Source organism: Poeciliopsis prolifica, unplaced genomic scaffold (genome assembly GCF_027474105.1).
Source record: "Poeciliopsis prolifica strain line A6 unplaced genomic scaffold, Auburn_PproV2 SCAFFOLD007, whole genome shotgun sequence".
Classification (NCBI taxonomy): domain Eukaryota; kingdom Metazoa; phylum Chordata; class Actinopteri; order Cyprinodontiformes; family Poeciliidae; genus Poeciliopsis; species Poeciliopsis prolifica.
The window spans coordinates 2833563-2860301 of NW_026562382.1; the positions used below are offsets into that span (position 1 = coordinate 2833563).

At 41.0% G+C, this 26739-nt stretch overlaps 1 protein-coding gene across 6 annotated transcripts in view; it reads left to right on the forward strand.

Annotated features, from left to right (window-relative positions):
- Positions 1 to 26739, forward strand: part of si:dkey-91i10.2 (uncharacterized protein LOC555224 homolog) — a 57427-nt gene that overhangs the window by 10585 nt on the left and 20103 nt on the right. Inside the window, exon 3 of one of the 6 annotated variants that reach the window (XM_055031745.1) lies at positions 26563 to 26732. The exons of 4 other annotated variants lie outside the window; for them this stretch is intronic. The gene's annotated coding sequence lies outside the window, so the exon portion shown is untranslated. Of the gene's footprint in view, positions 1 to 9060; positions 9210 to 26562; positions 26733 to 26739 lie in introns of those variants that run through there. One more of the 6 variants, XM_055031749.1, reaches the window with a different exon arrangement.

A 26739-nucleotide genomic window follows, 5' to 3' on the forward strand; every position in this document is an offset into this window, starting at 1 on the left:
CTAGTTCCCTAACCAAAACAATTTTCTGTCTTCTGCTCCTCAAAATGAAGGACGTTGTTTTAGGATGATCCTTTTCTTAAGCCTGCTGGCTGACAGTACCCAGCTACAGGTGGGGGAGGGTGACTGCTAACTCCTTTCTACACAAACCCCCCAAAAAAACTGGGTACTCTGGACGTTTAAAACAATTTACAAATTTATATTTTCTTTTTCAGCCGTGACCATGTTCTCTGTGGTACACAGCGATATCCGATATGTACCATCGGATATCGCTTATCATAGGATTTTGCACATCACCACAGAGAAACGTCTTTTCCGTCTGAAAAGTGTGTGTTCCTCCTGACATCAGCGTTGCTTCCTGCACGCCAAACACCCAGACTTTATCAACCGTACCTGTCGGTGGGCTCCTCGTTGTTCTGGCAGACGAAACGAAGGTTGCTCCCTCAGCAAGCGGCAGCATCCTGTCACTTCTTTAAAGCGTAACCTTGCTGACAGGCTGCAGCAGGATAAAAGCCCCTCAGTGTGAGCTCTCCCCGTGCGTCATCCAGAAGAAGGCTGCAGAGAGGCCGTGCTCGCCTCTCCCCATCAGTAGCAGCAGTTTTTAGTTTTACTGGATATTTTTTCCTGAATCCCTTTCACTTGTTTTTAATAATCAAAGACCCTGTCTTTTATTCCTCTTTCTGAGTTATTATTTGGTATTTCTTGTTCTAGTGAAACTGGATCAAATTGCTGTTTTCTATTCCAGTTTCACCCGACCTGACCTCAGCTTCCAGCCTGTTGATTTTTTTGTTTTATTACTATAGTGACAATAGAGATTCCTCTCCAGATGCTTCCTGGCGGTGAACGCTAAAGTCGTTAGCAATGAGTGTCTGTTGGTGAAATGAAAAGACAAAAATAGCATTCTGAGAGGATTTATAGTTATTATTTTTTTACCCCCACAGCCGGTTTTCCCCTCCGAACCATTGTTCTCCGAGACTCGACTCACACACACAGCGGAGGCCGAAGCATGTTTCTGGCAACCTAAATATTCCCTCTGAGGAGATTCTGTGTGTTTGGATGCAGAATGCTAATAAGACTGCAGGCGCTCTGCTGCTTGTGTACAACCTGTCATTTTTTTTTGTATGTGTTTCTGTGTAGTTCAGCTGCATCTGTTTACCCAGAGCTGAACAATTTATCAGGATTCAGGTCAGAATGCATTTTCTTTCTTTTTCTCTTCTTCTTTTTTCTTTTTTTTTTCTTACCAGTAACGATTATTCTGAAAGCGGTGGGATCGACTTGCGTGCGCTCGCCGGAGCGCTTGGGTTCTTGATCAGCAGGCTCCCAAAGGAAGCTGTCTGGATCAAGAGGCTGAGGAGCCTGAGCAGCTTCCCTGTGTTTCTGCTTTGCCTCAAGCAACTGGGTGCAAAATATGGATTAAATCACCACTCTGCTCATCGTTTCTCCATTTCCTTTCTTCCTATTGTTTTTACCTTTTACCAGGTCTATCTATCTATCTATCTATCTATCTATCTATCTATCTATCTATCTATCTATCTATCTATCTATCTATCTATCTATCTATCTATCTATCTATCTATCTATCTATCTATCTATCTATCTATCTATCTATCTATCTATCTATCTATCTATCTATCTATCTATCTATCTATCTATCTATCTATCTATCTATCTATCTATCTATCTATCATCTATACTATCTATCTATCTATCTATCTATCTATCTATCTATCTATCTATCTATCTATCTATCTATCTATCTATCTATCTATCTATCTATCTATCTATCTATCTATCTATCTATCTATCTATCTATCTATCTATCTATCTGTCTGTCTGATTGATGCGTTGTGTCTAAATGCTTACTGCAGCATAGATCACTACATCAGCGTTGGCACTCAGCCTGCATCTATCAAGTCTGTTGTGTCCCATCCATCCCGCTCTGTTTAATCTTCTCCATCCAGCGTTGGTTACTTTACATGTCAATGTGAGAAAAAGGTGTTTTTGTACATCTGCTTTCTTGTGCTTTAAGTGGTGGCTTTGTGTAGAATCTGGTCTGTTTTAGTCTGAGGCATGGGAGCCAGCTGGTTATGTAAATGCAACAGCTATCAATTGCCTGGAAGGTGGAGTGGTTGGTAGCATTGTTGCATTGTTGCAAGTACGTCTATGCTTGGTGTCACATTAGATTGATTGAACAACTGCACTTCCGGCAGGCCTCCTCCTTTTGGAGCATAATTACATCCAACAGTTTACAAGCAAACGCTTGTTATTTTCATCGTTTTTGAGTACAATTCCTCCGAGATCCATAAAATGCAAGCCTGCAATCTGATTATATTGCAACCACTGATGTGTAGACTTCAGTTTGCTGGGGCTGAATTTTGATGGCTACTGTACTTTTTAAAATGATTTCTACCTCCAAAGTAACACAGTTTTCAGGAGCAGTCGTATGTTGGTGTTTTTTGAAACATCACCGATCTCTCCGCTCCAGAGGCTAATAATTCTTGGATTTAGTCGGAGCAAAACAAACAGACTGTATCTGTTGCTTTCATTTTCTTGTCAGCCGGCCACACAAGGGGTTTCCAATGTGACAACAGTTGTGTGTTTGCTGTGTCTACTGATGTGATTCATTTAGGCTGAAAATTAGGAGACACTCTCTTTCCCCAAACGACGAAAACTCACTCAAGTGTCTTCATCTGCTCGGCACTTTTCTGTTTTATTAATATGTATTGAGATGCGTGCCAGCAGATCTTTGCAGTTTGTTCTGCGACGTGATCCTGCCAATTGAAGCAGATTCGTTTAACATCAGCAGAACAGCGAGCCAACTATCAGTGGTGGCATTGCTGTACTTTAGTCTCTTCTGGAAGGGAAGCAGATGACAGTGAATATGTCACTGGCCATTTACGTGTTTCACAAACGAGAAAGCTTTAGGAAGCATTGTGACATGGTAAAAACAGATAGTTTGAAAGGAAAATTGGATTTCGTGGGGCTGCCTTTTAAAGGGCTGTGTTCATTTAGTGCACTGTGTGGCTGCAGGCATGTTGATTATGATAAGAGGTTCTGGTTTGGTCAGAGGGCATCGAATCAGCCAAAGCAGACTCGAAGATTGAGCACACGCTCAAACAGCCGTTCAGAAACACGTCGGATAATGGCGGTTTAACTGTGTTTCCTTCACGTAAAAGTTGTTTCATGGAGTTCCACAGAGTGCTCGCTCTCTTTCCAACCGGACCCATTGACCGCAGATGGAAAATTTAATAATGAAGTAGGTTGACGAGTCATGATGATTTTATGAGTCTGAGTTCTCTGTTTATTTCACATCTGCTTAGTCACCATGTCTGCAGGACACTGCCAAGTCCAGTCAATAAAAGGGTTTTAGAACCAGCAGTTACCTGTTTTGCCATAAATGCTGGTGTACTTAAAGTTACACATCATGTGAGTCTGAATTGGAGAAAGTGACAAAAATTCTGTGGGGCTCAAAGTTTGGTCATCTTCCAGTACTATGTACGCTACTTTTGATATGCCCCTGTTCTGAATAGAGCACAGGATTTCCTATAGTGTATTATAAGTCTGGCGGGCCACCAGGCTTGTCTTGTGCCCCCACCAGGCTAAGCACTTCTTATTTTTTTAGTTTTTTCTTTATTTACATTTTTTTAAGACTTTGTAGTTGATATTCAATCAATAATCTTCCAATAAAACATAATTATCAAGTCTTATTTTCATATTTCTTGTCAACTTTGAATATTTTAACTCAAAAACATGGTAGGCGCCCCAACCACCGAACACCGGAGCATCCATATTAGGATGAGGGTCGTGGAATTTGCTGCATTTTGGAGGGAATACCCTACATTTACATGGTGTTGCTCTTTATTAATTTTACCTTCTTGGAATCACTAATTTCCTGTTTGGTGACAGCCCCCAAGTGGCTACTGGCTTAATAATTCAGCATGTGGGGACAACCCGTCAATTACATTTTCAGTTTCAAGCATCTGGCATGTTGAGGTGAATTTTCACCAGCGCAAATGTGTAGCGTAGCATGATTAACTTTCTCAGCTTCTGTGTGACGGGACCATGAGTTTGAAACATCTTAGAAATCAGCTGTCTGAGTGGATGATGCTGAGATTACATCACCATAATCTCAGCAAGCGAAAACTACTGCAAACATGACCTGCGCTTACAGAAGAAGCCATTTAGCATGGAGTTGTGTCGTGATGAACTGCTTTAAGCCTCATCTCACTGGACAAAAGACCCAGTTAATGGTGTGAATGTAGTTCAATGGGTCGAGCCTGTGGCTACATTTGTGTAACTGTGTCACTGTGTTCTGTGGTGCATTGTGACCTTGCTTAGCATCCGCCCAGTCACCCATCCCTCTGTCGATTGTCAGGCATCAAAAGAACCCACTGTTACCCACAATGCCATTGTGGTTGCCAAGCAATCAAGCAGCAGGAGAAACACGGCAGGGAAGGTTTTTTTCTTTTTACGACGTCCTGTATTAACGTCCTCCCGCCTCGCCCCTTGAAATGTCAACATTTCCATTGAGCCAAAAATGATCAACAACAAGCTTTTATTCAGTTGTTGTAGCCAAGAAGGACTGAACTGGTTGAACACAGAGAGCAGTTTTGACTCTATTAGGCTTCTTAGGCATGTATGTGTAATAACACGGACAAATGATCCAGATGATTGGGACCCCCGTCATGCAGTGTCTGGTTCCTGCTGTGCTGGCTGTATGCTGAAGGCTTTCAGGTCCTCAGGGTTACTAAGTCAACACAAAAAGCTGGCTCAACCTTCCTCACTTCCAAATGCGGCCATTCCCTGGAGTCGTGAAAGCGGTGCTAAATTTAGATGATTGAGAAAAATCTGCGAGTTCTCATTGAGTTTTCAACCCACAGACGTCCCGCTCACCTGCTTCCTCTGTAAAAGGTTCGTACGTGACTTACCCACAGCGTAGACCAGCCTGATGAATTATTGAGCCAATGGTGAAGCCCTTAAGAATTATCCAACGGTGTGTGCCCTGAGTGAGCGCGGTTGCATACTTCTCGCGTTGACCCTGTGTCTTCGTATTTTGTGGGTCCAGTAACGGCAATAGATTGACTTGTAGAGCTGACAAACGTGCAAAAAAAAAAAGATCCAATCTGGGTTCTGGTTTCTTTTGCAGAAAATCTGATTTAGAGTTCAAAACAGAAAAGCAAGCTTGCTTGAAGTTGTTTCTTTTCATCAGTAGAGACGTTACCTTACCGCGGAACGTTACAGGTGTAAAATACGTTACACCCAGAACAATGAACCGAGTTTCCAACTTCCAGCTTTGCTGTTTTTAATAGTTTGTTGCTTTATCTGAACTGAATGTCAAGTTGTACTCTTTGTATCACTTTGCTAGAATTTGTTTCTGTAATGAATCCACCACAGCCATCCAGGACGTAAATAAAGTTACAAACTAACAGTGGAAGTTTGGGAAGATAAATCTCAGCAAGTTAGAGTTCAAATGACTGACTTATATACTTATATAGTCGATCTGATGTTGGTTTGATAAGAAAATTAGGAAACCCAAACAACTAAACAAATAGAGATGTAAAACTTTCTTGTAAAAATGTTTGTGATGTTTCCTTTGAGAACTTAGTATCACAATTTTTAAAAGTTTCCAACTTTATTTAGAACATCCGGCCAATTGTCCAAAACACTGAAAGGAAGAACACCAATATAGAAATAAAGATTTATTGATGATGATCCAGTGAAACCAGTATTAAAGATTTTGAATTTGGCAGCTTACCACTTTAGAAAAGCTTTATGCACATCCTTGAACTGCTGACAGCATGCGGCTGTTTTTGCAACCCGAGCTGCATGTGCGGCCCCTCGGATACGCTGGGCCATTAATTAATGGGAAAATGGATTTCAGCATGGCTACCGTGGCTGTAATTACACGGCGTATGTTTTGCGTGCTTCGCCATAAATACACACAACTATGTTCGTCCTGTGATTTATCCCCTCTGAAGTCAGCTCATCGATCGTCTGGTGAGCGACGGAGCCGCTAACCATCGAAGAAAGACTTTATAGGCCTTACGGCTGTTTCTGTTGAGAGGGGGAGAGCAGCCTTGAAATGCAGAGCAGCGGGCGCTCATAGCGAGAACACACCCCCAACGGTGAAGGAGCCGGGTCGAAGGCTGGAAAACTCCTGCTTTCACGTTTGGATGCTGGAATCTGATTAAAGTAACCACGGGGAAAGTGTGTAGATGTGAGAAATCTTACAACAAGGTGGCTTTCAGTGTGAATTTCCTCAGATGGCTTCCTTGAACTGTTCGCTTTGTTCATTTGCGACTCAATTTGTTCTCTTACAAAAACATACCATTCATATTTTGGCTGAACGTCATTGATGGATTAGCCTTGAGTGTTAGCAAACAGCAAGCGCTCGTAATCCTGCCTTGTTCCACCTCACTGCAGGAAGGGAAACATGCCAGCCCTCCTGTTTTTTATGGCACAGCTACATTATATGTAAGCATTAAATCTGCCTCTAAATAGTCGTCAATCTGCCCACATATTTTTTTTTTTTTTGCACCAGAGTAGAAGAATTGATTAGACTGGAAACATATTGCTGGTTAAAAAAAAATTGCATATGCATGAGAAAGCTGGATTGTCCTGAGATGGTTACAGCAGGCTACTGACACCATCTTGGATTTATGCGAAAACAAGTGATGCTCCATACAGATTCACCACCAATCCAATGATATGTTGCATCGTATCAATGTGCATAGTACACAATCAATGCTTCTAAAAAATATTGTCCCATTTTAGATTTTGTCCTATTTTTGTGACGCTGTAGAGTGACTAATGTTTCTGATGATAAAACAAAATGTATTTTTTCTTTATTTAACCTTATAGTTTTAAAAAGTGTTTTTCTAGAGTCACAAAAACAACCTAACTAAAAAATGTTCTCCAGTCTTTTAAATGATTTAGAATAGATACTTTATTGATCCCCAATGGGAAATTGCTTATTTGTTGACAAACTACTCCATCTAAGGTCTAAAATGATACAAATATAGTCATAAAATAAACATATATAAATATAAACGTAAAAATTAATATAAGACAACCGTAGGACCTGTCTGACAGCATGAAGTAGGCTAAAACGTCTGATGCAGCAACAACTCATAGTCCTGTCAAATAAAAGAATTTACTGACATCTAACAGCAGAGAAGGGAGAAAACTCTTCCATTGTTTTATTTTAAATTTATGGAGAAAGTTGTGAATGAATCATCCAAGATGCCATAAAATAAGCCAGAGGAACGTCAACAGCACCACTGAGCTGCCAAACATGGCTTTAGTCGTAGAGTCTTAAGACAGAAATCACACGTTTGCCAAAAGAAATCTTGATTATCTGTGACATTTGGGAAAGTCAAAGTTTTGGAGTGGCCTAGTCAAACTTTAGGACTCCCGAGATTCTATGGCATGAACTAAATCAGGTCGTTCCTGCTCAAAATCTTTACAAAGTGCACCTGCTAAATCAATTCACTGTTGAAGACTTTGGCAAAATTCCACAGCAGATGTGGAAAATATTCATTTCCGGGGAACAGAAACACTGGTCTGCAGTTGCTGCCACCCAGGTTGGCACAAGTAGTTATTACATTTAATAACAGCCAATTATTTCTCTACAAAGAGCCATGTTGATTTAGATACTTGTTTAGTTTCTTAAGAGATTAAATAATTCAAAAATAATATTTTGTATTTATCCTGTTTTGTCCTTAGCGATAAAGTCTATTTGACGATCCGAAACATTTAAGCATGAAAAAAATGTAACGAAGCAGTTCCTTTTTTTCATTTTTAGCAGAGCTATGTTTATATTGTTTGAACAAAATGCATACATGATTGCAGGCTTCCCAGGACCCCACCATTCACTGCTTTCTGATGCATTTCCTTTGCCTCTTAAAACGGGGACAAACTGCCTGCTGCATGAGGCTGAAGGCAGGAGGATAATTAATACTCTGATGCAGAGATTGCTGTTTCATTTCTGTCATCTGCTGCCAGACGTAAGCCTGTGCTGTTGGGATTTACCAGGTGAAACTGTGTTGTCCAGTCGGCGCCTTTGTTGGAAGAAATCCTGACTTCTTGTTATAAGCTGAAAGCAGAGCTAGGAGCAGATGTCTGGGAATGAGTTAAAGAAGTTATAGATTTAGGATGCACACTGACTCCTACATGAATGAATGCACCAGTTGACTTTTATAAGCAAATATCAACTCCTGATGTCCTTTGACGTCTTTTCAGTTGATTCAGATTTTCCACCTGTTTCAAATTTGGGCAATATAATTGCCTTGTTTAAACCAGTCAAGTAGCAGTGCACAGCAACAGGTGGGGAAGGGGCAGCGCTGTGTTACTACATGCTCCATAAAGCTAGGTGAAACTTGTAACTTTTCTTTATTTAAATATTTAAAGTGTATTTGGGTAAATTATAATATTTGTAATTTAATAATGACACTAACTATAATACGATATTTGCTGATTTTAGTTAATTAAAAGTCATTGAGACATTGAGAAAATATGCTTACATGCTGCAAACAGTGTCTTTACCCTTCAAATACGCTGTAGGACTAAGATGAGTAATATTTTGCCTTGGTGTAATATGTAATGAATCACGCAGCTCATCTTGGTCACATTCCTCTGGTGCCTCTTGGTTTTAGACTGGGATACATTCCTGCAGTAATTATGGCAGCAGCAGGTTGCAATTCACCGGGTCAAAATGCCTCTGTTTTTTATTTTTGCACCGCAAATCAGGTTTGCGCTTGGACTCCACTGGACACGGTGCTGAGCTCCGTGTGCGACCCGGGTCATCGTCTGATGCGCTGCCTGATGGGGAATTTGAAAAGTAAATGCAGGATTAGAGGATTTCGCCAAAGTGTTGAAACGCGGCCAGGACCATGACACAGCAGCACCTGCCCGGCGCCGGGGCTCAGCTGAAAAGCAACTTGACCGGGAGATGCGCTTCCCCGTCTCCATGCCTACGGCGAGGGGCTGTTCGTGTTTTGCCGGAGCATGCTCAGTTTGGCTCGCTTCCTCCTAACAATAGCCAGCGAGAGGGCTCGCACTGACACACACACACACACACACACGCTCCCTCTCTCAGAGTCTACCCCGACTCGCAGTGGGAGCGAGACAGAGAGGAGAGGCTGCACGCTGTGGGGCTGCCGGGCTGCTGAGCTCACGGCGCAACCCAACCCACAGAAACACACTGAACAAAGGTAGGCACCCAGACCTGCTCACGTCCAACTGCATTTGCTTCTGTATAATCGCCTTTTCTGAAGAGTTTGTAGCATTGTTTGCTGCAGAGTGGAGGAGAGGCTGAAGATGAGGAGGAAGGAACCATGTGGTCTTGCTTTGTGAGTGACAGGGCTGCACTTTTTTATTTTCTCCATCAGAGCTTGTGAAGAATCTCCCGCACAGCGAGGCAATGAAATTTCACGAGCGTTGTCTGCAGTTTGAGCGCTTCTTCTTCTCAAACAGAGGCGTAGTAGTTGACAAAGCGGAGGGGTCGCTGAATTATTCATGCCGCCGTGTATGGAGTGAAGTCGGAGGATGACAGCAGGTGTAACGCGATGCTTTGCATGGACACAGATAGCTGCTTTAGCCTCTTTTTATACTGCTGGCCCATTTTACAACCATCACTTTGCTTATTCGCGATGTGCGTCTCACATTTTCGGAGCCTCTTGACTTGGATGATCTATTGCAAAAAGAAAAAGGGAGATAATTCCTAGGAAACAAAGATTTTAAAATCAAAATGTTACTTGATCTTCTGCAGAAGAAATGTGAGAAGCCACTTCTTTCGCCTCGCTGACTGTTTTAAATTATGTGTGTGTGTGTGTGTGTGTGTGTGTGTGTGTGTGTGGTGTGTGTGTGTGTGTGTGTGTGTGCGTTTGCGTGTGTGTGTGTGTGGTCTGTGTGCATGTGTGTGTGTGCGAGCTGCTGGTCAGACTGAAAGGTATCTCCAGCGTTATCATGTAGTCTCGCCCTATTTCTCTCTGAGAGATTCACTCGCTCCCTCTCTCACTCACGCTAAAAGATTCAGCAACCACTTCCCACAAGATTAATTATTGTGGCTGATGAATTCCTGCTTGGTCGATAGAGTATTCCTCTGCAGCCGGCCCGGCGGCCCCTTGTGTCTGAGCCTTGTGTGCGCTGTTGATATCGGAGCAGCATGAATATAAAACGGCCTCATATTGTAATCGGAAAGTGAGAGGCTGGATGAAGTAGTTAGATTAATACGGTGGTGTCCAAAACTTTTTGGCGTGGGGGCCAAAAAATGTCAAGTCGGAAGCATTCTATTGGCCGCAATATTTTCAATACTTTTCTTCTTAAATATTATCACAACAGCTGTTTTATTTCTTGATTTTTACCCTCTAAATGAATGACAATCTAAACACACAATGAAGTCAGATTGCTGTAGACAAGCACTGAGTAAATCAATGAAGATTTCAAACTGAAACTGGATCCTGCAGGTTGCCAGATAAATAGTAACAATAATAATGATGATATTAAAAAGAAAACAGCTAATCATGTTGCACATTTGTCATCTTTTTTGGGATTTGTTTGTGTCATTTTAGCAACAAGGACTAAATGTGACTCACTCTCACTTTAGTTTGAGAAATTCATAAAATGGGCGTGCCCAAGTCTGCGTTTCGGTAAAAAGCCTCTGGATGTTTGTGGTCGCTGTTGCTAATAAATTAAATTAAAAGCAAAAACCTGGATGAATACTTTGTATTGCAAAGTATTCATCAAGGCATCAGTGAATATTTCACCCCAACATAGTTTTTTAAAATTATTATCTGCATGAACTGCCTGAACTAGCAAACCAAACTTAGGCTGATCTTGAACTGTGATCAATGGCCACCCAGCATCCTTACAAGGACCGCAAATGGCCCCAGTACCACACCTTGGACAAACAATTGGAAGACTTAAAGGTGAATTTGAGTTTCTTTAAGTTCTACCAGCAATGCAAAGTGATCATTTGGTTTTCTGCCTCTACGTTGAGCATCTAGGTAGTCTATCAGGTGCAGATAAAGGCAGAAACTATCCAGTAAAAAGAAAATTAGAGTGATGATCCCTTTCCGTTACAGGAAATCAGTTGTTTCTGCTTAATTTCTCCACAGGGTTTCAGCACTTTTAAGGGAAGGTTTGGGGATTGTGAAGTTTCAGCTCATCATTCATCAGATGAGCTGAAGCGGCACATGATGCTGTATTAACCAGAAAAGAAAAAAAAACGTTATTTGTTGCTGCAGTAGCTGCCAGTAGGATTGTATTTCTCTCCATTTTAGAGTTCTCAAAACTATTTCTTCCACCTGTTAGCAGTCCATGAGATGTCCTAATAATTAGACACTTTTCATTACTGTTTAAATGCTTGACCTCAAAACCAGCGTCAGAACCAAGCTTTGATTTTCCAACTTAGACGTGAGTTCAGGACAGTTTGTTGTTATTTTTGGTGTTTAGGTGAAATCTCACTTTTGTATACTTCTACTGTTGGCAGGTTTCCGGTTCAAATAGCTGTAGTATCTTTAATGCACCATAACAAATGAACTGAATATATGAAGATTTTTTCTAGTCATACTAACCAATAAAAACACTTTACAACAGAGGCAAATTCACACACACTTATATACGGATCGCTAGGCGACTTGGGGTTAAGTACTTTGGGGCGCATCGACACACAGGTAGAAGCTGGAATTGAAAGAAATAGATTAGTATTACCATTGACTTTATTAAAATTGAAAACATGAAGACATGGCTAAAGCATGATTAGTCAAAACTATTGTAGCTTTTGTTTTCTTCAGCTTACTGTTTCATCTCATGAATTTGCTTTTTCTGCTCACATTTAAAGTTAGGATTTAAAGTTAGTGAAGATGAAAAGAGTTTCGTATAAAAGTCTGCATCTGTTATCAATGTTGATGTCCATTCTGCACATATTCACCAGGAAGTCTTTGAAAATCTGCAAATACCACATTTACATGTGGACGCAAAGTTCAAACGCATATAAACAGTGTATTATAAGCCTGGCGGGCCACCAGGCTTTACTTGAGCCCCCACCAGGCTGAACTTACTTATTTATTTAAGTCTTTTTAAAATATTTGCATTTTTTAAGACTTTATTGTTGGTGATCAGGTTTCAATTACACATGATTATCAAGTGATATTTTCAAATTTCCTGTCAGCTTTAAACATTTTTTAACTCAAACACACAATGAATGACTGTCCTGGCCCACAACCACATTTTTTCTGAGCGGAAATCAGACAAGACTAAATTTTTTTCCTTGTCACATTTCAAAATATCTGTTCTAAATTGTAGGTTTCATCAGTCAATATGTTTCAGTTTTTTCACATATCAAATTTTGTGCTTTGCAAATACAACAAAAATCTTTCAAAAATCTTTAAAAAATGACTTTAAAGAATATCTGTTCTGTGTAGAAGTATCTGGTGAAGATCGAAGGACCAATTAGTCTGTGTTTATCCTAAGTGAAGGGGCCAAGCAGGTTATCTCCTGCAGGTGACACATTAACAACTTGTGACCTTCTCGCAGAACTTCACTTCAAAAATTCCGAAGGATTCCTTCAAGAAAACCAAACAGATCTTTATCGTCGTCTGCCGAGCCGATGAGTCACCTGTCTGGCTGAAACTGGAGGAAATTTACCAACGCGACACTCACCAAACCAGATGAAATATGAAACAGACAAAATAAAAAGACAAGAGCCCTGGACACATGCAGCGACAGAAAAGGAGCAGATAATAGAGAGTTGCGGAGTGATGGATGGGAGACTCAGCGAGAGAGACAGAGAGAGGCACGGACGAGAGGCACTCTCTCACCCAGCGTGATATAGGAAAATAAATTGAGTTGACATGAGCAGGTTTGCATAGAGATATTGACGCGGCGGAGCGGGAAGTGAGAGGTTTGGACTTGGGGATTAGGAGGTTCAGGCGAGGCTAATCATCTCCGTTAGGGCGACCAAAAGGCTTCCTGGGGAAGGTAATTAGCAATTTTCATCTGCCATTGATGAAAAGATAAAACGCTGGAGTGAAACTCGAAGGGCGTTTTATTAAACGTTTGACTGTTCCAGTCAAAACGGTTATTCCTGCAGCAGGTAGCGCTGGGTGTGATGTCAAGTTTGATTGTCAGAGCCGGGAGTACGGTAGCTCAGAGGAGCTGTAGGTGAGGTGACACTGTTATTCCTCTTTCTGCTCTCTTCTCCACCAAATTTTCTTTGAGCGTTTGAAGTTAGACAGGCTTCTATTTACGGCTTTAAATGGGATGCTGCTGTGCTCTCAGGAGGCTTCTACTTCCTGTTTCCAGATAAAACATTGCGAATAAGATCCGGTATTTTTTTTATTTATTTATTTTTTACATCAAAGAAACTCCAAATGCTGTACTTGTTTACCGCCACCTTTTTTGCCCTTATTCCAGCACCGAAAGCTTCACCATCATGAAACTGGGTTAGAGTCCGGACCAACTGTTTGTTAGACTGGAGGAAACAGGCTGGGGGTGGACATGTATGTTTTTTGTTTTGTCTTTGCAGCTCCAGTGCTCCACTGCTGCTTCTGCTTGTGTAGCTCCATCTCTTTGTGTTTTGATAGACGCAGGCAATGTGAAGCTCAAATTGCTGTAAATTTGAAGGAATTTGAGCTTCAAATGTACAAATTTAAGCTATATTAAACTATTAACTATAATGTGTAGAGATCATTTGACTAAAGCTTCAACAATCAATGTTTGCATCACTTTTGCAGCAGTAGGGAAGCAGATAGATGATGATTTTTTTGTTGTTAATGTATCTGTAAACATACGAAACTCAAGATGTTCCCCCAGCGAGAATCTCACACTCACAAATCTGACAACCAGTTGTGAAAGTTGTCCAGTTTTTCTATGGTTAGTTATCCATATCCTTAAATCCTAACCATTTAAAACGCTCTGTGTCTCTTGACTCGGACTGGATTCGCTCCATGAATTATCAAACAGGCCGAGGACCAAATTGAGGAACTTGTCTAGCTAGGATCAAAGCTGGTTGTATGTTGTGATCAATCAGCAGTAAAGCTAAGTTGAAGCTGAATATAAAGACCATGCTGGAGGCGATCATAGATCGCGCTCCAGTGCGGCACATCTGTAAATACTAACTACAGAGTTCATACATCTTGCGGCTGTTGTCGCTTGTTAATCACGTCCCTATAAACTCTACTGACGGCTGATCAATGCCTCGCCTTCCCTTTCCATTCCCTGTCCCTTCCCCCCGCATACTGCTAATCATTTCGCCCCTTCTCTTCCCCTTTTCAAGACATTTCTTTTCCTTTCTGCATGTCTCATTTAGTAACCACTCCTATCCCACCGTAAAATCTCAGGTTTATCCTTGACTTGTCAAGGGGAAACAAACGAGGGGGCTCTCTCCCCTCCTCCTTCGCGCTGCTCGTCCGTACAGAAAGCACGATTCGTGTGATGACATCCAGAAGGGCTCCAGCAGATACAGATCCTTGTAGATGCCTGCAGGATCTAGACGATCGATACCAAGGCCTTGATGTATCTCTGACGGCTCCTTGTTAGCGCTGGCGATGTTGCCGACTTGAAAGCCTTTTGGAAAACCTTGACATCGCCTCTGGAAGGTCAAGGTTTGCTATCGATTCAGAGGAACCGGGCCACCGTTAGAACATATGGTTGATTTTTAAAGTGGCTATTTTTGTTCTATAGACTCTGACACACACGTTTGCCAGGATCATATCACGTCTCGTGTTTCTGCGTCATTAGTCAGAAAAGCAATAAGGTGTCCTATCAGCTTATGAGAGGAAAAAGCTCAATTAACAAGTTTCAGATGGTTTCATTCATTAGTCCGTCATTGATATTAAAGCTGTTATTCTTGCTCCAGTGCTGCTGCAGCCATAACCAAACTGAATATCTCTGCAGATAATAAAACGTAGCTTTTATTGTGCCCAATTTCAAACATATTGGTTATAACTGCTTCTCTTAATTGCCAATCCAACTCGTTTCTGACATAGAAACAGTGTTTCTGAATGCTTAGTCAGTTTGGACATTAAGAAGATCTAATATTGACCTGGAAACATGGTCGTCCTCTCGCTCTGAGGCAACTGACTCAGTTTCTAACATTTATCTGCTTCTCCTCCTCTATCAGGTCTCGCATGTTTTGCATATTTAAAGAAGCAAATTCCCTGTAAAGCTGCTCTGGCTCACATATGTCTGTAAAATGACTTGTTAATAGGGTAGGTAATCCACGGCTGCTGTAAAAATACTCTTAACAATGCTGCTGGGTTTTATTAAAACCAGGATTTACAACAGCATCATCGTCAGGCAAAACTACAGTCCACTTACCTCAAAACACAGCCAGTGACAGCAAATCAAGAATATTTTACACATAAACTGACTATTTACTGCACACATAATGATAAAAAGTTATTTTCATGAGATGCTAAATTATTATTGATAAGTTTAAAAAACAAACTTACCTTTACAGAAGGAAGCATCTTCTAATACTCCTGCGAAATTACTTTTAGTTTTGTTTTGTAAAGTCTTTGTCAAATACTGCTGCACATATAAGGTCAAAAATAAGGCTCTTTGTAAATACTTCATCAACAAAATGGTTTTCCTGTGACCTGTGAAGCAGCACAGTTAGATTTTATTACGTACCAAAGTAATTTCCTTTGAGACCCTGGAAAAAGTTCTGATGATCACGTTTGGATGTAATTTCACACTCGGCACTTTTATATTGTTTTTATTTCGGGATTAAACCAGAGATTAAAACCCTGAGAGGGCCATCAAACCCGTGATGTTAATAAAAAGTAACCCACTCATGTTTTTTGTCTTTCCTCTCCCAGCGGGGAGTCAAGTATTCGCTAATTCATCCCCAGTTAAGATAATGAAAACAGGAAACAACTGAATTTCCCATTACAAATAGTCCAAACATAGTTAGCATTAGCTTCTGCTTGCTAGCAAGTAACATGCTAATATTGCTCAAGAGAACAACCTCATTGTTGGTATCAATATTATTTTTCACCATAATGAAAAATAATATGGATTGTTTTAAAAGTTAAAGGGTCGTTGTTATCTTACGCTGAAAATAATCCAGTTGGATTTGCGAATCCAGTCGTGGATCAATTTAACATGTCAGATTATGAGTTTGACCAACATGACAGGTTCAAGTCTTACTGAAAATCAGGTTTAATCTGGTTTTACATGTTGTTTCATTTGCTTGCCAATGAAGCTATTGTTCTATTCTTGATGTGTTTTCTTGCCAAATGAAACACATTTGGCAAGAAATGTGTTTCTATATTAAATGTATTAGACTTTAATATAGAATAAAGTCCAATAAATTAGAATATTGTTGAAAAGTTCACTTATTCCAGTAACTCGGTTCATAAAATGAAACATACATAAGATAATTACACATGGACTGAAGCTCTTAAGCCATCATTTCTGTTAGTTATGATGATTTCAGATAATGAAAACAAGCTAAAAAAAATTGTATCGGACCAGCAAAAATCATTTTATTACAGAAGTGTTTGTTTATTACTGGTTTTTCAAAATCTTTTCAGGTTTACTTTTAAGCCGATAAACGAGCCTCATTGAAAGGAATATTGTAATTTATTGTAATTTATCACATATTTCCCATTAATGTAACTGTGTTATCCTCCCCTTACATTTTAACCTCTCACTCCATTGAAATAGGTTTCTCACTTTTTGAGGTCAGTGAAATGGAAAAAAGAGACGTCATACTGAGTTTATCCTTTCTTATCTGATGTGCTGTTTAAGGAGACAAAGGGGCTTTAATAAGCTACATGAGTGATTTTATTTTCCTGCTTCCTTCTTCTGTCACCTCTGTTTTTCTTCTCACTGTAGTCACCTTCAGCCCATCCTCTCATCCTCCTGTCTCCATTCATTCCCAGTGATGAGGTGACTCACGCAGCCATCTGCTGCCCAGCAGATCTACCGCTGCCTCATGACCCTCGTTCTGTGTATTAACGCCGCTCCTGGGGAGACATTGATATCCATACCGGCTCCATATCTTACCCTGAAATGCCTTTTCTCTCCCCTCCTCCTCCTTCTCCTCCTCTTGTGTGGCTCTTATCAGATTTTCCCTTTTTATTCCCTTTCTTCCTCCTAAGTCGAATTCATGTCTCCGAGTGCTTGTTTTACTTCATTTCACCTGATGCTGTTTTTGTTTTCTTCCCTCTTTTATTTCGCTGTCCTCGTCTGCCTCTCCATATTTTGGCCCCTGGGAGACAGATTGTAGGAATGAGGTCAGACTGTGTGTGTGCCAGGCTGTGAGGGAGCATATGGATATGGATTTCAGCAGGTTGTGCGGATGTTTTTTGTTTGCTGATGTCATTGCGATTCTCTGACGAAACAACATGGGACACAGGACACACACTCTGGGAGCATGTCTGCGTGGTCAAAGGTGTGTTTTTACTAAACCTGACGGACATGCTGTTAAAAATCATAATAGTTAGCTTTTTTCAAGTTTTAGGTACTTTAACTTTCTTTCATTTCTTAGTTTGTGCTATTGTTTACTGCAGCTTTTATATGAATATAAAATACACAAATTTATCTTAATGGAGGCCACTTACTAGCTACTGCAATTACTCACCTGAAACAATGTCAAGCAGAATGTAAACAAAGAAAGAACAGGCTAAAGTCCAGCTGCATGTAGCGTTCAGCTAGCCCCAAACAATGTGTCTTTACACATGCAGAGCAACTCAGATGACTGTGGTACATTCAAGGACAACCTGCACATTGTCTATATATAAAACAACTCCAAAGTAATATACATTTTGAGGGGTGCTTGTGGTTGTAACTTTAAATGAGTAAGATATTCTTTTACAGCTGCTCTTTGACAGAGGATAGAAATAGAAAATACGACTGAATCCTTAGCAGGAGCTTTGTGATGTGTCTGATGTAACAATAATTTGTACGCAATAAAAAAAAACCTGAAGTAATTCAGAAGACTCCTTCAGGCAAGTGGCTTCATCGTGAAACAATCGCTCATTCTTATCTGTGCCACTTAAACTCCAGCGGAATGATTTCGCTGCTGCCCCTAGTACCACGTCCTCTCTTTACTATCTATCTTTGTTTGCCTCTGCAGTTTTTGCGCCTTATTTCCTGACGTCTTTGTCATTTATCACGCGTCGCCTCGTTTCTCCTCCTCTGAGAGATATCTCACTTTACCAACCAGCTCATCCAGGCGTCTCGCTCAAAGATCAGAACTCTGAACGTCTCAGGGGCGTCTAGCCACCGGTGAAAAGATGTGCCATCATTCGATAGGGAGAGAGAGAGAGAGTGTGTGTGTGTGTGTGTGTGTGTGTGTGTGTGTGTGTGTGTGTGTGTGTGTGTGTGTGTGTGTGTGTGTGTGTGTGTGTGTGTGTGTGTGTGTGTGTTTATGGATATCTGTTGCTCAGAATGTTAGCTCTGTGGAGCTTTTGTTATGGATGCAAGATGAAGGTATCCATAACCTTCCTCCAGTCAGTGGGAGAAACAGGTGAAAGAAAGCCAGCCACTCTGCTGATTGGATCACATTCACAAACATGCACACACACACACACACACACACACACACACACACACACACACACACACACACACACACACACACACACACTCATGCTAAGTTATTTAGATGAGGCCTGTTTTTAATCAAGCCTTGTTTTCCTCTCTGATCGCCAGGTAATTACATGGTTTGCTGCTCCATTAATTAAACATGAGCTGCTGACATGATAATTTAGACTGGGCCTCCTAATGACAACACATATTTTTTGACACAATAGTCCTGGAACGTCGGTTTCATGCGATAATGCCAAACCGAAGTGAACCAAAAGGGGAAATACCGTTTTTGAGACGAATTGGGAGCTGACCTGACGTCTAACAAACAGGTAATCTGAAAACTACTCCATTTAGACATAAAAAAAATCAAGCATAATAGCCTAGCCTTCTTACATGGATCCCACTTGCATCACTTCAAAGCTGCGGTCTTTCCAGGACATTTCATCTCTGTCTAAACGGCCTCATATCTTGCTTCGTCATTTGCATGAATTGGGTCCTTTGAACCGGCTCTCCTCCTTTGTCCTCGTTTGAACATGTGCCATTCATGAAATAAGCAAAAGGAAAAGAAAAAGTGTTTGCTCTGAGGTCGTCGGCTGCTTGTGTTGTTCATCTGCAGCATTTCCACTTCTGAACGCAATGTGAATGCGACCAAGAAGGAAAACACACAAACAAGTGTGGACGGACTTATGAGGCCTTTATTGTGGTTTGCATAAATACATTAAAGTTACATGTGTTCTTATAAATAAATAAGTAAATATAAATTTTAATTGGGCTATTTGAAGGTGAAATAAAAGCTCTAATGTTGATCCACTGATGAGAAATTTCAAAATGTTTCACAGACTCCAGAAGTTAAAAATAATAATTATTTTTTTTTTTTGTATTTTTTTTTTTAGGGATCAGAGAATTTTGTTTTCATTTATAATCAGATCGTTTTCCTGGATTGTTAGATCAAATATTCAATAATCAAAATTTTTTTTCCTTTTCAGTGAAGGGGCAGTGTTGTGTAGAACTGATGTTTTTGAGCTTGACATCATACTATGATGTCATTCTCTCATCCAAAACACACTTGGACTGTTGACTTGATTCTTTCATGGATGTCTGAGAAATCCTTCAGATGGATGCTGGTTGGTGTTTTGAAAAGCTCCTTCAGACTAGCCAGCAACAATTAGCAAACCCCTGGTGGAACTGCATTGAGCTCATTAAACTCATTAAACTGGTAAGGACGGTGTTAAAGGATCAGTAGAGGAGTGATGTCGTGATGACTCCTGGAGGGGGAGTTTCAGAAAGATCTTTGGTGCATAAATTGGCATATATTTGTACCTCTTTCATCTTCTACTGCTGTTGAAAAAGCTCCCTCTCGAAAGGACCCTATGGCACACTTTTTAATGTTTAATAGTCCGTTGATTAAAAAAAGATCTAAATTGGAATATATATGTCATTTTTAGAAATAACCTGTTTCTTTGTTTCCTCTTCCTGCTGACTTTGACTTTTCTTTAACAACTAATGGGTCTTCAGCGTGGAAGTCCGAACAGGGAGGAAGGTTCAAAGTCAGCATGGAGAACGTAGAGATGGTGCGTTCAGTGACTGGAAAGGGACTCAGATTTTTGAGTTTTGAAAATGCAGAAATGTGCTGCATCATATTCCAGAGCTTGTTGAATATATTCCCTCCCCTTGTGACACAGTCAGTAGCCTGAATAACAGAAAACAACAACTTCCTTTTGACTCCTTGTTAAAGAACTTCAATGTTCTCCCCTGCTGCTTTTTTCTACAGTAACAATCAGGTCTTTATTTTTATCTCCGCTTTCTAAACTAACAACGCTCAGATCCCTGCCGAGCTGAGCGTCAGGCCGCCATCCTAAAGCGTCTGACTCTGCGTATCTCTGCGGAGGCTCGTAGCTGGTTCACGCGCTGCGCTCGCTCTGCCTAATTAACTGCACTCTTCTTCGCGTCCACCTTTGATGTTGCCTGCGTCTCAGAGTCCCTCCGATGGATACGACGAGTAGCGGCGGTGTCGGCGAGGCCCCCAGCTGGGGCCTCATTAACCCACATTTCTCCCTCCGACATCGGAGTGGGGAGTGGAGCTTGGAGACGGTTCTCACTCTGCTCGTCTGGGGGGAAGAAAATGGAAACCATTCCTCTACAGAAACTCCTCAGCATATGCAAGGGCGATGGATGCTGGGAGCTATTGCTCCCCGCCCTGCTAATTTCCATCTTCTAATTTGCCGTGTGTTACAGCCGCTAATGCACTGCTAATGCAGTATTCATCCGTAGTTGGAAGATGGAGCTTGAAATGGGAAAAGCATCGTTTCCAGAATATTTGCGTATTAAATATAAGCGTTAGGAGAGGCCAGGGTGCAAAGAAAGCTATGTTTGCCTCTCGAAATGTGAAAAGTGTATACAGTATGTTTAACTCTCTTGTTTTCACTTCTGCACAAACCAAAGGAGTCGTCAGTGGCGGTTTCTCCATTTTATTTGACTTTTGTTGGTTGGATTTTGCACCATTTTCTTTCACTTTATATTGGACAGTTACTCTGCTGTTGTTGAGCTTTGAAATGTTCACACATTTTGCGAAAAAGCAGTTCCTTTCTTTACCCTATTAACCATATCGAGTTTTGTTTTATTGCTACTGCAGAAAACCATCAGATGAGGTGATGGAGTTCCTCTGGAGCTGCAGAGCAAAGGGCATTTTTACATGCACTGTCCTTCACATTCATTGGTGCCTTTAGTAAAGATGTGTAGAAAGAAAAAGAAATCTAAAAATAAATTAACTTCTGTTATCTTCTTGCCATATTACACAGAAATAGTACATCCAACTTTTTATTTCCCTGCTTTTATTTGCGGAAGACAATAATTCTGTTTGTTCGACTCCCTTTTACCAACAATATTTCTGTAAAAATCCAGAGATTTCCTATTTTAGTTGATCATTGCCATTTATTCATTTATTAAAATATCCTGATAGGCTACCCAGGGATGTTTCGGAAGAGAAACCAACCCACAGGATCACTGATCCTCCTCCGTACTTCACAGCTTTTAGCGATTGTTGCAGGAAAACATCATCACATCTGACCAAAGCACACATTGTAACAAAGACTATTGTTGCTACTTTAATGTGGGTTTCCCCAAAAATGACTAAATAAATTCAATTTTATGGAGAGATAAAATTGAATTTATATTCAATATTTTTTTTATATTCCATAAAATATTTTTGTACAGCTTTTTCAACCACTTTTCCAGAGAGTGTGAACAGATATATATTCTCATTCAATCTTTGTAAAGCGGTTCGTTCCCTCTCATGTAAGAAAAGGTAGACGGGCTTTTCACTGAAGTTACTGATCCAGAGCTCAGGCTGCGCCGGGAGAAGCGACTCTCCTGGGAATAGAGACGCAAAGTGGTGGATTAGTGAAAGATCGGCAGACACAGAGGGGAGGAAGAGACATATCTCTAACTAGAATGACACAGAGGAACAGCTACCATCATAAAATTAGAAATTCACATTTCCTACAAATTGTGATCATCTCAAAAGGTAAAGTACACATTTACACACTATTGACTTATTGGCAAACAATTACTTCTTACCATAATTCTCCATTAAATAGATTACAGTCATGATGTAATGCCCCTACACATATTTGATAGCCTGATTTTGGAACATGTTGCTTTTCTAGAACTACAATGGCAGTTAAATTGGTTGCCTTTAGTCTAGAAAACAGGATATTACTATTTTACCGGCAGCTTTAGCGATTATATTGCATTTGATGAAGCCTTCAGAGCTCTTCCATCACTTGTCAAACCGTCTTATTCCACCTCACCGCCGTACATTTACTCTCCCCGCTTCATTTAGAGCCACAGTGTGAGTTGTTGTTGTGGCAGGTGGTAGTTATTGTTGCTTCATGGGGCTCATAAAACAAGAGCAGCCAGCCGAGTTTCAGAGCAAAGCCATTGGTCTGAGTCGTTAGAGAAACTGTAAAATATCGCAGCAGGCGTCCGGGTTGGACCGCTACCTTTGGTGCGCGGTGTGTGGACAGCAGCATGCATTCCTCCGTCACACACCGAGGGCCAAACAGCGTGCCATCATGACTCGTTTATTTATAGGACTGCTGCTAACAGACAGTACGATGACTTGGTTTCTATTGCGGTGAGAAAAGTTGACTTTGCAGAACCCGACAGTCCAACTCCAGATGTAGAAGAGTGTTGAACAGAAGGTCAGCAACATTCAAATCCGGTTCCTAAAATCCCCTCTCACATTGACAAATCAGGGATTGTTCTTATTTTTCAATGTAGCCTCCTGGGAAATGAAGAGCTGTAGTTTTAAATCCTCGGGCAATTACGAACGTAGGTCCACAACGCTTGCAGGCGGACAGGTTTTAAAGTCGCAATCTCGTTTTATCCCACTGAGCATCCTCCTCGTCCTCCAGCTCCCTCCTGCATGACTGTGGCCTTCCTGCTGTGACCTCCAGCTGTGCCAACATAGCCTGGCTGTCTCTCTAATATCACACAGCCTCACATGCTGACACCTGCTGAACCGCAGCACACTCTGGTACCCAGTCAGCACATTAATGTCAAGTTAGTTTTAAGCAGCGTGTGGATTCTGCACTTGTCCATTTGACTGAAAAAGAAATCCTGTTGATTAATGTTGTACAGGCTGTGCAAAAAGTAATAATATGTGTTTTCGTTTCAACAAATCTGCTATTTCTTTTTAAGTCATTGCACACTTGTTAGGAAAATTTGTCTGTGATTTCAGCTGTGCCATGAAAGACTTACTGACTTATTTTTTACTTTCTCTCACTATGCTTTAAGTTCCACTCGGACTATTTTCTGTCTTGCGTCTTGAAAAACATTTATTATGCATGTCTAAGTGCATTTTGTGCTACATAAAGCCCTGTCACACCTTTGAAATAAGTGTGTTGCTTTCGATTAGCTCCCTGTTTGAATAGTGCATGTGCATTAGGATGAAGGTTGTGCAATTCAGTGTTCAACTCAGTCAGCTGATTTGTTTATAGTTAAAGATTAATTGATCATCTGTAAAGGAAATTTTAATGCTCTGCGAGGGACCATATGAGGTCAGGTAATTATTAGCAGAGTGAATCCTATTGTAGCGCAAGTCTCACTGGGTTAAAAAATGTAAAGGTTTAGTTTAATACTGCATGAAAAATTATGTCTTAAAAAACAAAGACAGAGATGACTGATCGACACTCAGTACATAGCACCAAATATTTCCTGTTTATGACAATTTATTTGGCCCTGCGACAGACTGGCGACCTGTCCAGGGTGACCCCGCCTCTCTCCCGGAACGCAGCTGGAGATAGGCACCAGCAACTCCCGACCCCGTCAGGGAGAAGGGTGCTCAGAAAATGGATAGATTTATTTGATGAAAATGTGACATTTAATTCTGGCATGCTTATAGTTAAGTACCCAGCAGGTAAAAGATTGTGCTTTCTTAGCCCAACGTGTTGCTAAAGCTTATTAAATGCTGTCAAAGCAGCATTATTTCTTGGGTTCAAGAAATAACCCAGTAGTTTTAGAGTGTCCCTGCCGAGCCCTACAGTTATCAGCCTGACTTTCATCAATACGAACAAGAAGAAGCCCAGAGTTCATTGCTGGTGAAATCTCAGTCCTGTCTTCAATCCTACAGCACACCTCACCACGGTCTCACTGACCCTCCACACGTCCTGCTCCACCTTTGCATGCATTTCTATACGCCTCACACACGGCTGCTTAGACCATTTCCTTTCACCATGTCATATGATTCCTGTAATTATGATCCCTTTATATTCCTGCGAATATAAAGGACTTTCGACAACATCTGCAGTAATCATAATAACAAAGTGATCGCCTCCTGATAACATCATGCATAACTCAATTTTGAGGAACTCCTTTATGAGCTGACCTGAAAGCTTGCTGCTCTGTGATTGGCTGGCTTTGTTGAAGCCTTTGCACAATGGGCACAATGTCATCCTTTCTCACCAATTGAAATTTGTTCATAGTGATTAACCCAAAAACAACAGCTAGCATCCGCCTGCGGTCTGGTTTAATGTTGATTGTCATTAAACTGTTGATTCTGTGGAAGCAAGCTGTACGCAAACACTCTCAACAAAACGACCCTCTGAGCATGTTGATTTTAAGAAATTACACTTTTACATAACTACATGCTAAGTAGTTAACTAACTTTTAATTAAGTGCAATGAAGCAAATATTTTCACCTTAACAGCTTGGTAAAGTATGTCTACCTTTTTATTTTTAATCTTTCTCCAACTTTTGCTGTGTATATCTTTTGTATAGTTTTTGTAAATTTGTTTCATTATTTCAAAATTTTCACTCATTTTTGAAATGGAAGTTTTTTTTTTTTTTTTTGCAAAAATAACCACAAAGAAACAGTGTTAGGCTTCCTTTTTGCGCTGGATCCATTTAATTTTTGCTCCAGAATTCCAATTACGCCGACAGTCCATGTTTCTCACAGCATCCGAGTCGTCTTTTATCGCTTCCTTCAACTCTTCTCAGCGTTTAATGGAACGCCTCAAATCCAGACAGCCAAAATATATTAACTCCTAAATGAAAATGAGGTGACGTCACCTTCAGGAAGCACGGCCTGTGAAGTGTGAAGATGTGGGAAAAAGCTGAGAGACTTCCACGCAAAACCAAAACAAGCGGTGGTGTGAGGCTGCGTGTCTACTGGGAGCGTGTCAACAGCCACGCCGCACACTATTTGCACCTCTTCCTCGACTTCGCGGGATGTAAAAGACGTTCGGCGTTCGCCACACACACACACACACACACACACACACACACACACACACACACACACACACACACACACACACACACACACACACACACACACACACACACACACACACACACACACACAGATCACTGATAGACACCCAGCCCTGAAAGCCTCCCTGCATAGTTTCAGAGGGAGCGGAGGATGGATGAAACGGGCCGGAACGATGGCAAACTGACTCTGTGATTTAAAGGGGTGGGGGTTGCGGTGTCTTGGTAGGAAAAGAAAAGAGAGGAGAATGTTCAGAATAAATGGGTCGCTTCAGTCAGGCCTGATAAGCCTGTCAGTTTCGGTGGGATTGTCAGAGCGACGTTATTCTCTCTTCCATCCAGGCGCTCACTGGAAAGTTGAGTGTAAAAAACAAATTCCTTTAAGTTGAAGAGGCAGAAGTCGGGTATTTTTTTGTCTTTTAGTCACTGAATAAAACACAGTGGATGTTTGATCCTCTGCTTCATGGGTGGAGCAGCAGCGTGCGTGGGAAACTGGGGAGGATCAACCGGAGGGCCCCAGTCAGTCATTTAGCTCTCCGGGGGACGGAGGAGGGTGAAGCGGAGGGGGGTTCGTCTCCATGTGACAGCGACTTGTCAGACCTTTGGAGGATGCAGATACAGCACATTTCGTCCCAGCATCCCACGAGAAGCGGCGCGCGTCAGGAGTCACGTGATCTCAGCCTCGGTCGCTTTTCTCGTCATGTGGGTGACAAGATACAGAGGAGGTGGATGGAGATGTTAGTGGAGCAGGCGGTGTGTAAGTGAGGTGGGATGAGCTTGGTTTTTAAATGTATTGTTACTGATTATTCTTGTTATTTTGTTGTGTTTTTTAGTTAGAATTCTCTCTTTAGTCTAGCTGATGTAATTCAAATGTCTTTTGATGAGGAAATCCTTCCTGCAAGCTTTGTTGTTTTGCCTGTTGTCACCGGGTTTAGTCTTAGAAATTTACCTTAAGAGTATTTTCACTTTTAAATTTTAAAGAAAACATTTCTCACAGACTGAGCTGCTGCAAGTACAAAAAAGACAAAAAGATGCAATGAAAATGATCATTTGTTTGTCTGTTACTTGTAGCTCAGAGGTTTCTCAAGCAGCTTTTGAAATATTTCAGGTTTTTACCACTGCAGTCCAGATTCCTTACAACATTGTTTTCAGCAATTAGGAAAACATGAAATAGTGATGAAATTATTGAATGCATTGAATATTTGTTGCAACTATCCAGCATTTTCTCCACCCTTCTCTTCTTTTTCCCAGCATGGACCACAGTCAGAGAAAAGAATCTCTGCTTCCTCTGACTTTAATTTAAACACCTCACTGATTCTCGAGTCGTCTCTCTGCGGCAGCGACACACAGAAAGAAGATGCTGTCGGCACGACCTGAAGGCAAAAAGACCAGATTTTTGAATTTCATCAGCTGAACTGCTGGTGTGTT